The following is a 13862-nucleotide window of genomic DNA, read 5'->3' as shown; positions in this document are numbered from 1 at the left end:
GGCAAGCCCCCCTGTTGCCCGTGGGATTAGGGATTGGAGAGTGGCCGTAGAGATTGAGTCCTTGTCGGACCATTTGTTTATTGAAATGAGCTTCTCGGTCACCCCTCCTGAGGTCCGGACCCGCCGCAAAGAAGCGCAGGCTCAGTTCCCAAGGTGGGTGTCCCACAAATTGGATCGGGACTTACTGAGGGCCTCCATGCGCACCGCGCTGTGGGTGGACGATGCAGTATGGCAGTCGGAGGACGTGGAGAAGGTCGCTGAGAGAATCGGGGAAACCATGAAAGAGGCATGCGATGCCAGTATGCCCCGGTCCAGACCTCTTCCACGAAAAGCAGCGTATTGGTGGACGGAGGAGATTGCCGAACTAAGGCGCTCCTCCGTCCGCGCTAAGCGCCGATGGCTGAGACCCAGGCGCGATTGGCATCGACGTCCGCAGCGCATGGAGGAAGCCGGGGTAGACTACCGCGCCGCCAAGCGGGTCTACTCCGAGGCTATCCATAGGGCCAAGGACATGGCGTGGGGGGAGCTCCTGACGGACCTGGAAAGGGATCCGTGGGGGCGCCCTTACAAAATGGTCTTCAATAAATTGAGGACCTGGGCACTCCCCATCACGGAGTCCATGGATCCCGAGTTCCTCGAGGAGGTAATAGACACCCTCTTCCCAGATGACCCTGAGGAGAGGAAAAACGGAAATCCCGCTCCACCTGATGTGGATTGGGACGAGGAGGAGCTCGGGATAACCATGGACGAGATGAGGAGAGCCGCAAAAAGGCTTAAGCCAAGGAAGGCTCCAGGTCCAGATGGGGTTCCCAGTCGGGCGTGGTCCTTGGCCACGGGGGAGCTGGCGGAGAGGTTGAGGGACCTCTTCAACAAGTGTCTCCGACATGGCCGGTTCCCCCGAGAATGGGAGAAAGCTAGGTTGGTCCTCCTCTTTAAACCGGGGAAACCTGCTGACGAGCCGTCGTCATATAGACCAATCTGTTTGCTGGTCGAAGTTGGCAAGGTTTTTGAGCGAGTCATAGCTGACAGGATCGTCCAGCACCTGTCCCGGACTGGTCCCGACTTATCGCGGGACCAGTACGGCTTTCGGGAGGGCAGATCCACTGTCGATGCGATATTGCGCATCATGGCCCTCTCGAAAGCCGCGGCGGAGGCCGGCAGGGTCGTGCTCGGAACGTCATTCGACGTTGAAAATGCGTTCAACTCCCTGCCGTGGCCGGTGATAAGAAAGGCGCTACTCCATCACGGCGTCCCTCCTACTTGGTAGCCATTATCTGTGACTACTTACGGGACAGGAGATTGGTTTATATTGACCGTGACGGCAACGTCAGGGTCAGGATTATTGTGCGGGGGGTTTCACAGGAGTCGGTGCTCGGCCCGCTCTTGTGGAACCTGGGTTATGACCCGGTTCTCTGGATCGCCCTCCTCCCGGGATGTTGGCTAAGTGGGTTCGCCGACGATACATTCCTGGGAGTGGAGGGCAAAACATGGGAGGAGGCCATTGCGAAAACTAACGTCGCAGTGGGGCAAGTCGTAGCCACAATGAAGGGGCTAGGGTTGAGGGTGGCTCCCCAAAAGACACAAATTGTGTTCTTTTACGACAGGAGGAAGAGGAGGATGGGAAAACCACCCGCGGCCCAAATAACAGTGTAAGGCACCCGTGTCTCCGTGGAGGCCCACATGAAGGTTCTGGGTCTCTGGCTTGACGGCACCTGGAGTTTTGGCGAGCACTTTGCCCGCATAACTCCCAGGGCGCTGGGCGTTGCAAACAGTCTCGTCCGGCTTATGCCTAACCTGGGAGGGGCAAACGGGGGTGCTCGCTGTTTGTACGCCGCGACCGTGCACGCCGTGACACTCTACGGCGCCCCGGTATGGGCGCCGGTAGTGGAAAAATCGCGCCAACTCAAGGCGCGACTAAGGCAGGTACAGCGACCAATTGCGCTCAGAGTGTCACGCGCGTATCACACGGTGTCACACGCGGCGGCGACGGTCCTGGCAGGGTTTCCCCCATTAAAACTTGCGGCTCGACAATATGCAGAAGTGCACAGGCGCACGCGGGAGCTGCAAGCGGGGGGGCACGGATCCTGCCGAGGGCCCGTCTACTTATAAGGCTCCAGGAGAAGACGGCTCTGGTCGAGCGTTGGAAGCTTTGGCTTGACAACGCAGAGTTCGGCCGGAGAACCGTCGATGCCGTCCCTGTCTGGCAGAATGGCTAGAATGGCGCGGGCTGTCGTTTCACGCGGTGCAGGTGCTCACCGGGCATGGGTGCTTCGGTGTGTACCTGCACCGCATTAAAAAAGAGGCTACGACACAGTGTCACCACTGCGACGAGGAGAGGGACACGGCGCAGCACACGCTGGAGGTGTGCCCAGCGTGGACTGAACAGCGCCGTGTCCTCCGGGGGGAGGTCGGGGAAGACCTCTCCCTCCCGGCCATTGTGGCGGCAACGGTCGGGCAGAAAGCAAGGTGGCGGGCATTCCTGACCTTTTGCGGTCAGGTAATGTTCGCCAAAAAGGAGGCGGAAAGAATTCGGCGCGGGGAGGCAGTTCCTCCCCAGGCGCCGAATCTCTCCCAATAGAGTCTTAGTGGGAGGGTTGGGGGTGTGGTGGAAACTATCCGTGCTCCTTCTAACTCTCCCAAACATCCACAAACCTGTAGAACAGGTCACTGGACACTACCAGTGACATGAGAAGTTAAGCGCTCTCTAATTTTTCCCATCCGATGGTGGGAGTTGGAGAGTGGGAGGTTCGGCGTCACGACGGGGTTTTTCGCGGCGTCGGACAAATACCTTCCAATGCTACGGGGGTGGGTGGTGTCCACCCCCGTCACGTTAGATAGATAGCTAGGACTCCTTAGAGTCGAGAGTTGTGCAAGCAACTCAGAGGAGTCAGTCCCTTCTGGGCTTAGCGTTGGGAGGCGTCCGGATGCAATTATCACAAGTTCCCGGACGCCTCCCTGAGACGCAAGGTAGGTCAACCGTGGGGTTTTAGTGGGTAGGCTACGCGCGGCGAACTTTATCAAATCCGTCGCGCGTGGAATCCCACACTCCCCTCGTCCTCCCCGGAGGGCGGGGGGGCCTTCCCCTCCATAACACCTGGAGGGGCTCTGGGTCACATACCTGTCCTGACTTCAGCCAGGACAGCCAGAGTTGAAGATTTCCCCACGTAAAAAAAAAAAAAAAGAAGGTCTACTGGGAAAACCACAAAAAAACGCACCATTGGCTCAGAGATGGTGTGAAAAATAGTCAAAAGATGCACTGTATGTTTGAATAAATGTTATAAATAATGTAAATAAATTTTTCAAAAACATTTTTTGAGTTGAAATAAGACAACGAGTACAACGAATATAATATGTTTTTCTAATTGTTTATAATAATTTTTAAGTAAAGAATTTGTTAATAAATAAGTAAAAATGAGAGAATGTGTTGAAAACTGCTTTGCAATATGGTTCAATAATAATGTGCGAAAAATTACGTAAATAATAAAAAACAATTATTTTAGTGTAAAACAAGCGTTATCCGATCTGTGCGCAATATTGGATAACTTTGCGCGTCAATAAAAAAATCAGCGTTCGTCGTACGAAAAAAATACAAGGGTCCTTTTTTGTTGCAAATTTCGTCCACAACAAGATGCATATGATAAAATTTGTCTCAAATAAATTCTAAGGCCTGAAAACAGCGAAAAACTAAGACTATTCCAAAAAATCAAAATTTTTTGCTTACATAGCTACAAACTAAAGAAAAAGGGTCTAAAAAAATCGGTTACACCCTAAAAAGTATTCTTTGTAGTTCTCAGATGATGTGTGATTTTTTTGGAATTTTTAATTCCATTTTAAATAACGGAAAAAAATCACCGACGCAGCATCAAAAAAACGATGAAATCAAAGGTTTTCGGAATCCGAGTCTCGGACTTTAACGGCGCGTGCAAGCTAAACGACTGAGTTGACGATAAATGTTGTTCAGATTATTATTGTAGATAATTTTACGCTCTACAAAAAAGGTACGTAGAGTTAGTTACCCTATCTTGCTTAGTTTTTGAGGTATTTGAGAAAGGTAAAAAAAATTGCGTTTTTTGTTAATAATATTGTTAATAACTTTGTAATGCGCATGCGCATTGCGAAGCAAAATAAATCCCACTTACAGCACCTCAAATCAAAGCGATTCATGGTGATTACAACCTGGAAAGATTAATTGGAAGGTTAACCCCCTAAATTAGTCTAATATGACTGGCCTATACGGAAAAATTAAACATATCAACACTGGAGCGCTGCTCAATAAGATATTGGACGTTGTGAAAGAATGCAACGTTGTACGAAACTTCATACACGCAGTAAGCAGCGAGGATGCAAAAGGTTTGAGAAGAAATCTGACGAAAAAAACGTATTTTACGCAATCAACACAATTGTCTCATTTGTCGTTCAATTTAATCATTTTGTTCCACAGAATATGTGGCTCCCGATCTGTACATACGTGCTCTGTACGACGGAATGGATCAAGCGCTGGAGCCGTTTCGCGAATTGGAGAACACAGTCTTAAACAACCGTCACACCCTGCTGTCGCTGATTCTCTGCAGCGTTGAAAAATGTACATGTCTGTTTTCTGTACTGCATTCCATCATCCGTGAGGTGATTATATATACTTCTCCAAGATATTTTATATCAGCTGGTTTCGTTATGATTATATTTGATCGCTTTTTTTTATTCAAATAAAGATACGCGTTTCAATATCAGAGATACCTATTCAATATCAGAGTTCTTTCTTCCATTATAGTATAATTAACTTAAATTTTGTTAATTAACTATATGTAAATATCATTAACCTATCATTGACTAATAACCTTTATTATTACAGAATCACCTACCAAACGATAACGAACATATAATAAAAGTAAGTTTTTTAAATTTACTTTATGCATTCATATAATCATATTGCTTGGCGAAAATGAAACGTAGAGTGAAACCATTCAACGAATTATCACGATGGCAAAAAAATAGACGTTTACGTCTAATTGCAACTGATATCGATGAATCAGATATTTCTGAAAATCATGACCTTGAAGCAAGAAATTGTACGAATTTAGACGTCGGAAGTAAAGAAAAAATCATCGAAGAGCGACAAATAGAAAATTCACTCTCAGATCTTAATGACACCCTGTATCATTCAAGAAATTCCAATGACTCTAATAAAGATATACAAGAGGAACTTAGCGAAAATATTTTGGAAAATGAGCATAATTTAAATAATTGTTTTGCAGATTGCAGTAACGACACATTCTTATCAGAAATACAATTGTGGGCAATTAGAAATAATATTTCTCACGTTGCTGTATCAGAATTATTAAAATTATATAAAAAGTATTATCCAAATGATAAGATTTTAAGTGACGCTCGTGTTTTTCTGAGTACACCGAGAAAATGGATTACTAAAACATGTGGAATAGTATATTACACTACAAGGGCAGAAAGTTGAGATTCCTGCACTGCGCGCCATGATGCCCGAGGCGAAGCCGAGGGCATCATGGCGCGCAGTTCAGGGCTCTCAACTTTTTGCCCATGTAGTGTATACTATTTTTCTCAATACTAGGCCGAAAGTACGAATGAAATTGCATTCGTTAAATGATATTGATGCCTGCCCCGACATTTGCTGCACGAGCGAAGCGAGTGCTGCTGGTCGGGGGCAGGCTTGAAATCAAATACATCTAAATAAATAAATGTAGTTATTTTTCTGGAATACTTATTTTTTATTAATTTGTAAAACGAACTTTTATTATAGTTTTATGAAGCTTGGTCATTATTTTGCGAGTAATAAAAATTATTAACAATATTGCCATGAAACACACAATTTTCATATTTTATACTTGAATCTTTGATTTTAGCTGAATGAGTAGAAGTTAAATCTGATGCCTGGTTATCCCTTTCAGTTGTTTCAAATTTATTTCTTTTTATTGGTGGTTTATTTTCTTTCTGACAGTGAACAACAGAGATCGGTGGTTTGTTCATGAAATGCGTTGGCTTGATTGATTCACTATTAGCATTTACAACTATTTTTCTCTTGCTCCCGGCATAAAAAAATGTTGGTGACTGTTTTGACTGTCCTGGTAGAATCAGTTCTTTTGGTAAAGTAGGTTCTTTTGGTAAAATCGATTCTTCTGGTGGAATCAATTTCTCTAGCTCTGCTAAAGCGTCATTATCAACTTCGAACTCTTCATGAAAATCATCATAACCAATTTCTAATGGAATAGACGCTTCATTTCTATCAATCCCTATTGTATAGTAACAAAGTATTTATTACCTAGATCTTCTACATCGGCAACTCCAAGATCTTTAAGCTCTTTACATCTAGTAGCTCCACAAATACCAAAGATCAGAATAAGCTTCAAATATAAAAGTAAAGATAGAAAATTACAAATTAGCTAAATAATTAATAAAAATGTAAATAAATACATACTTTTAATCCTAAATATTGGTGATCCGGCGCATCATTCATGAACTTCATAATTTCATCCCATGTGAACACAGCAGATTTCTTTGGTTTATAACCTTTGGCTTTATTTTTAATTATATTTATTAACTTGTAATACTTGCTTAAATCAATGTTCTCTCTTGTGTATAATATGTTTTTCAACATTGAGTACACACTCCACAACGTTGCCGGACTTAACCTTGTTTGTAAACTTTGAAAATATACTATAAGATTATCTTCTTCGGATTGTGACAATGCATTTTTATGTTCCGTTTTCCATTTTTTATATGTTTCGTACACAAGTAGGTATCTCTCGGCAGATTTCTTAGGTAAGGTGTCAGTTTCAATAATTAATTGCGCTTCGGCTTCAAAATTTCTGTTAACTTCATCTTTATCTGATGATTCATCGGATGATTCATTTGCACTCATAATTGTAGTAATAGCAATTTCTATTATGCACAATTCACAAAATTAGATAACTGTCAAATATTGGCATACATCAATTGTAAATAAATTTTAAGGTTAGAAATCAAAAGTAGTTAGCGGAGTGTGGTTAGAATGTTAATACAGAAGATAGAGGTTCTACTGTATGATGGGAACTTCTTTTATTGTATTAATGCGCGCGAATAAGTTTTTATGTAACAGAGTGAGCGACTCTCGACTTTCGGCCGTCTTGTGTATTGTGTACCAGTCTCATCAGTGTATGAGTAATTTCTTTCGGCCCGCTGTCGCAGAGCGCATGCGCGACACTATCACGGCATAAAAGTTAGGCTTTCTGCCGTAATTTGGAAGACGGAACGACGTACTTTCGGCCTAGTATTGAGAAAAATATCTTTATTACGGTCTCCAAAAAGCTTTACTTGAAAATCTAAAACAAAACACCGATGATTTCACCAATAATTTTATAACGATTGATTTAAACATTGATAGACTTCCAATTTCTAAAAGTACAAATAGGCAATTATGGCCAATACAAGCTAAGATTCTCAATTTTGATCAACCTTTTATTGTTGGAATTTACCATGGCATGTCAAAACCTTCTTTAATTGAAGAATTTTTGAATGAGTTTATCGATGAATACTGTGTTTTACGAGATGAAGGTTTTGATTGGAATGGTAAACATTATTTTCTTCGAATTAGAGCTATGATCTGTGACGCTCCAGCTCGTTCATTTCTTAAATGCGTAAAAAATTGTAATGGCTATAATGGATATGAACGTTGCACAATAAGAGAGAAATACGACGATAAAGTTATATTTTTAGACTGTAACTGTGAAAGAAAAACCGACTATAGTTTTAAGAATAAACTTGATCCTCATCATCATATTAGAGTTTCTCCATTAGAAAAACTTGGAATCGGAATGGTCCGTGTTTTCATGCTTGATTATATGAACTTAGTTTTACTTGGTGTAATGAAAAGATTATTACTATTGTGGACAAAAGGTATCAAAGAATGTCGCATTAGCAGTCGCGATTATAAAATATTAAATGAGAGATTACGATTAAATCAAGAAGTACCCTCTGAAATATCAATAAAACTGAGATCAAACTTAAATGAATTAATAAGATGGAAAGCCACGGAATTCCGTTTCTTCCTTTTATATCTTGCTTCTTTTATTTTGTATGATTTGATACCGGATAATTATATTCAACACTATTCTGCTCTTCATTGCGCAATGAGAATTTTATGCGATCCGTTGAACTGTGTACGTAATAAAAATTATGCAGAAAAATTATTACTGTGGTTCGTACAGAATTTTAGACATTTATATGGTACTGAAAATGTTGTATATTGCGTACATAACTTGATACATCTTGCTGATAATGTAGATACATTTGGAGCACCATTGGGTGATATTAGTTGCTTTCCGTTTGAGAATGAGATGAAAAATATAAAAAAATATTTGCGTAAACACGATAAACCGTTATCACAAATTTTCAGAAAAATATCGGCGAAAGCTATAACTTTAAGTGCGATACATTTAAAAAAGAATACTTATCCATTGTTAATAAATAAAAGTATGACTATATATAGAGTGGTAATTCCATTTGAAAGTGATTGTTTTTATGAAGGAATAGGTTTTGAAAAGTTTACCTAAGGCACAACAAAACCAAATAATATAAGCTATTTAAAAGATGGCAGTATATATAATATAAAACATATCATAACATTTAATTCGGAAATCTTCTGTGTAGGATGTAAAATAGCTGTTTTTGATGTACCCTTTTATTCATTAAAGTCACATAAATTAGGTGTACATTTAATTCAAAGTGAAAGTAAAGAATTAGAAAGAATTGCAATTAACGAAGTAAAAGGAAAAGGTATAGAAATAACGTTAGAGAGTTCAGTTTTCGTATTACCACTCATACATTGTTGCACATTTTGATTTCTTAAGTGGATAAGCATTATATTATATTGTGGTCAATACATTCTTCAAAATTTATATTATTATTTTCTGCACGGAAAAAATTGTTACGGTTGTTACAACAATGTTCTCTATGATTAAAAGAGAAATGTATGTAAATTCAAGTTAAATTGATATTACATTCAATGTAGCTGTTAAGATATGCCCATTTATACAGTTGTCATAACCGTAGTTCTTACGATACGTAACATTCGGTTATAATACCCTCGTATATGGTTGCCTCAACCAAAGGATTATTGCTATCCCTCTTATGTGGTCTGCAGCACAACTATTATGGTTGAGAGATCCATAAGATATAGCTGCACGGTACAGCACTGAATCACTGCATGATTGAGAGTTTAGTTCCATTGCGCGCGCAAAAAAATTTCTGCATAGAATAAAGTGGATTTGATAAGGATGTTTTAACTTTAAGGCCTATCTACATAAGACGCAGAACGCGAGACGCAAGCACACACACAGTCTACATGTCAATCTAACCTCTTTGTGTATAGAGGTTAGATTGACATGTAGACTGTGCGTGTGTCTTGCGACTCGCGTTCTGCGTCTTATGTAGATAGGCCTTTATAAATATACTTTTTTCATAAATATATTTACGAACACAAAATTTCGTAATGAGCCGACACTGGTTTCTGACATTCACCCGACATTATAAGAAATATTATATCATATATCCAATTCAAAATTTTATTACTCTTTTTAAACTGAATTTGTTTCTTAAGATGATTTTTGAAAAATTATATATTTGCGCTGGTTGACATATGTAGACTATATATAACACTAACATTAAATTAAGAAGTGGTCTACCACGTAAGGCAGTTGGCTCACGATCCAGAGGTCCCGAGTTCGAATCCCACCAAGGTAAGTGTGTTTTTATATGTGTTTTTAAATACGAGAAAATATTTATAATCATAGACTGGCATCTTAAGAAACAAATTTAGTTAAAAAATAGTAATAAAATTTCGAAATAAATAATTTTTTTTGTCGGGTGAATATTTGTTCATTATGGTTGTAACATCCATATATTATGGTTGCAACATCCATATAGTAGCTACCCTCACTAAGGTTAGGGCAACCATATGGAAACCATATGGAAACCATAGGTCACTTCCAGAGTACTATGGTTTCCATAACCCTTTTGGGTAATTATGCAGTTTAGGGGAAGCACCTCCGATGACCTTGACCTTGACATATGTTGTCAAGGTCACCCTCCTGAGTGACCTTCAGAAGGTTTTAGCCGTCGCTCGTTTTTTATTAAAAAGTTATAAACAAAAAAAGTTTCGAAAATATAGCAGTTATTTTAAGTACTGAGAGGCATAAACGACTAATATTACGTTTTTCTTTAAAGCAGAGAATACTTTATTTTGCGAGAAAGTCGCTGCTTTACCAAAACACAACATTTAAAGCAGTAAATTGTTGATAAATTGAAGTCTTTTTGTTAAAGCAGAGAATACTTTATTTTGCGAAAAAGTCGCTGCTTTACCAAAACACAACATTTAAAGCAGTAAATCGTTGATCACTAACCTACACAGGTTAGTTGACGCGCTTTAAAAGTATTTAAGTGTTTAAAGCGCGTCAACTAACCTATATATGCACCTATATATGCTATATTTTCCAAACTTTTTTTGTTAATAACTTTTTAACGAATAGCGAGCGACGGCTAAAACCTTCTGAAGGTCACTCGGGATCATGACCTTGACAACATATATCAAGGTCATTGAAATCGGTGAGGTCGCCAAACTTTTTTTTGTTAATAACTTTTTAATAAAATACGAGCGACGGCTAAAACCTTCTGAAGGTCACTCAGGAGGGTGACCTTGACAACATATGTCAAGGTCAAGGTCATCGGAGGTGCTTCCCCTAAAGTGCATAATTACCCCCTTTTGTATGGATGGGCGAAAATTAACAGCATTATTCTGTTGTAGCAACCGTAACTTTTTTGCTTTATAATTTTTCATCTGTGTTGCGTGCGCGCGCGTGTGCGTATGTGTATGTGTGACTAAAAAATTAAATATTTTATTTTATATATTAGTCTATCCTTTATACATATATACATATTCCCATCTAAATCTTTACCAATTGTACCAACCAATTGTAATCTGTATGATTTGATTTTCACAACGACTAAACGTTGTATTATTAAATAAATACATGACCGAGATTTCATATATCAATAAAAATATTAATGTAAAATTATAATATCAATATAATTTGTTATTTTTTATTGGGTTTTTTTAGGGCGCATTCGGGGAGACGCTACTAGCGCTAATAACGTCATTCTATCTATCGTTCATTACATAAAAAAAAGATAAAACGACGCTATTAGCGTTAATAACGCACCCTTAATCCTGTTCTGAAATTGTGATAATTATAATTATCCATGATTTCTATCCGTTTACACTACTCACTAGGATGAGCCGCGAGTAAGATCATCCTCCAGTCTAGAACGGGCAAAACGATAATCCTCTTGAATTCATAAAGTATACATTTTGTTGATAGGAAATAATTCAAAATGAATACTCTAAGAAGTTTTCGGGAACTGAAATTATGGTGCATGTAACTTCCTAAATCGTTCTTAAAGTATACTTTCATGAATTCTTAAAGAACTGCAGTTCAGAAAAAAGAAAAGTTTAGGAATATTTTAGGAATTCACTGTGCTATCTGGGAGAGTAACAGCTCTCCTCCCTTCCTCTTTGTGTGCGTGTGTCAATTATATTCACACATTTCGTAAACTTGTGAGCAACGACGAAACTTTTTAGACTAATTTACGTACGTGTGAATAATTTGACAACGGTTTATTCAAAATACGTGATAAAAACAATGTCTTCTTCATGAATCAAATAACCGATGCCATGCGGTAATATAATTCTGCAATATTTTCGCATATTTCTATCGGAATTAATTATTTTTTCAATTAATTTTTTGATTCTCCAAGGAAATTACTGCACGCTGGACAGTAATAATGCCTGTGGACTCGACAAGAATCCATGTAGTAAAGACACGATGCACAACACCAGCATCTTCGAAAAGACGTCAGATTTAATCATACCTTTTTCCGGTAAAATTGTCTTACTCTATATTTCAAAATCTTACCCGCGTGAACAGAGGAGTACCGCAATCAGATGTGTTTTCGTGTTCGCTTCCGGTACTACGCGCGTACTTATATCAGCATGGCAATGTGGACAGGTCATATTTTGACTTTCCTTGTCAAAGGCCATCACCGTTATAACCGTATGTACCGTATCTGTGACTACATTAGTATTAGTCTTGGATGATTAGGTATGCAAAAATATTGTCTATATGCGTTTTTGTATGTATGCATTTTTATAATATTATTAAAGTAAATGTACCAATGCTTGGACAGTCAGTGGACACGTACCTATGTCTGGACACCTTTATCATTTTAGTCTTTAAATAAATATAAATTAAAATCAAAGATAAAAATATTTTGAATCAAAGACAAAAATATTTTGAAACTTTAGTTATAGCATCCAAACGTTAATAGACTTATTTAAGGACTAAAATGATAAAGGTGTCCAGACATAGACACGTGTCCACTGACTGTCCAGGCATTGGTACATTTACCTTATTACTTAAGATTTTTTTTCATAAATTTACACTTACGTGGTGGTAGCGGCATTGTCGGTGATGTGTAATTTAATCCTTGCTCCACATCTTCCATTACAATTGTCTACTCTTTTGTTATTACCTAATTGCAAAGAAATGTAAGATAAATTATAATTTAATTGATGTAACGTTTAATCACATATTTGCACTCTCTACTCGTCCTTCGTATGTAAAATCTAGTATTATTTACGCTTATATTACGTAAGTCGCAATTTTCACACAAACGCAATTGCTACTATATGTTAATTTTACAACCTTACACAACCTTTTACAACCTTACAGAAAAGTACATGCTACCTGCAACTAAATATTACTTGTTCTAATTGTAAGTATTTGATAAAGGAGGGGGTGCAAAAGTCGTCATGTTTCGCCCTCAATGTAAAACATGCTTTCCTATCTTATTTGTGGTTGAAAGAAGAAAAAAGTAATATTCTTTTCACTAGAAAACTGCGGGCAATACTTTAGAAGCGATAATGAATGCCTTCAAAACGTGTGTCAAAATAGCTGTGTTTGAGCGGTTTAATAAGAGATAAAAAGTTTGAAATTGAAAATTCACGAATGAGAGTTAAAGTGCATTTGTATAAAGTAAATTTTGCATATGTAAGATAATGATTTATATAAAGACGGTATATTATTGAATAACAATCTAACACGCTGCGAAGTTTAGAGACCCTCTAATAATAAGACCCTTTAATTATTAGAGGGTCTCTAGGCTTTCTAGTATATTTCGAAGATTTACACAAACCCTCGTTAAAAAACTACTATAGAATTATGTAGGCTATTCGATAACGACGACTGTATGCGTGGCGAGGTGGACAGGAAAACACAAGTATTTCTATAATGCTCTATATAATATATTTGCTCTTTGTACACGTCTGAATGCTACGACACTACGAGCTCTTCTGTGCTTACACAACGACCGCACGTAAGCGTGGCGCCCCGAGGCTCGCGCCACTCGGGAGCTGCCCTCTAGAAGGGCGGGAGCACGTCGCTCGTTCAAAGCCCAGCTTCTCATACTCCCTCCCTTTGTGCGAGCGATCCGTATTCTTCTAATTTTCTTCTTTATCTGTAACATATCAAAAATCAGTTATCGAGTAAAATTGATCTCTAATTCTGTTCAAACTCTACATTCATTATATTGTCTCTTAGATATGCAAATGCTTCTAAAGGTAAAGGTTTTGTCATAATGTCTGCCAAGTTCTCTTTGGTCTCAATCCATTCGACTTTCACCTTCCCTTGATCAACACACTGTTTGATAAAGTCTCCATGAGTGTCAGCCATATGTTTTCTGTTTCCAGTTTCTTCTCTTTCTTCTAAGTTTTTCTTTATTTCTTCTAAGTTGTCATCAAACAT

This window comes from Temnothorax longispinosus, chromosome 11, assembly GCF_030848805.1.
Source record: "Temnothorax longispinosus isolate EJ_2023e chromosome 11, Tlon_JGU_v1, whole genome shotgun sequence".
Taxonomy (NCBI): Eukaryota; Metazoa; Arthropoda; class Insecta; order Hymenoptera; family Formicidae; genus Temnothorax; species Temnothorax longispinosus.
This window is presented reverse-complemented; position numbering follows the sequence as displayed.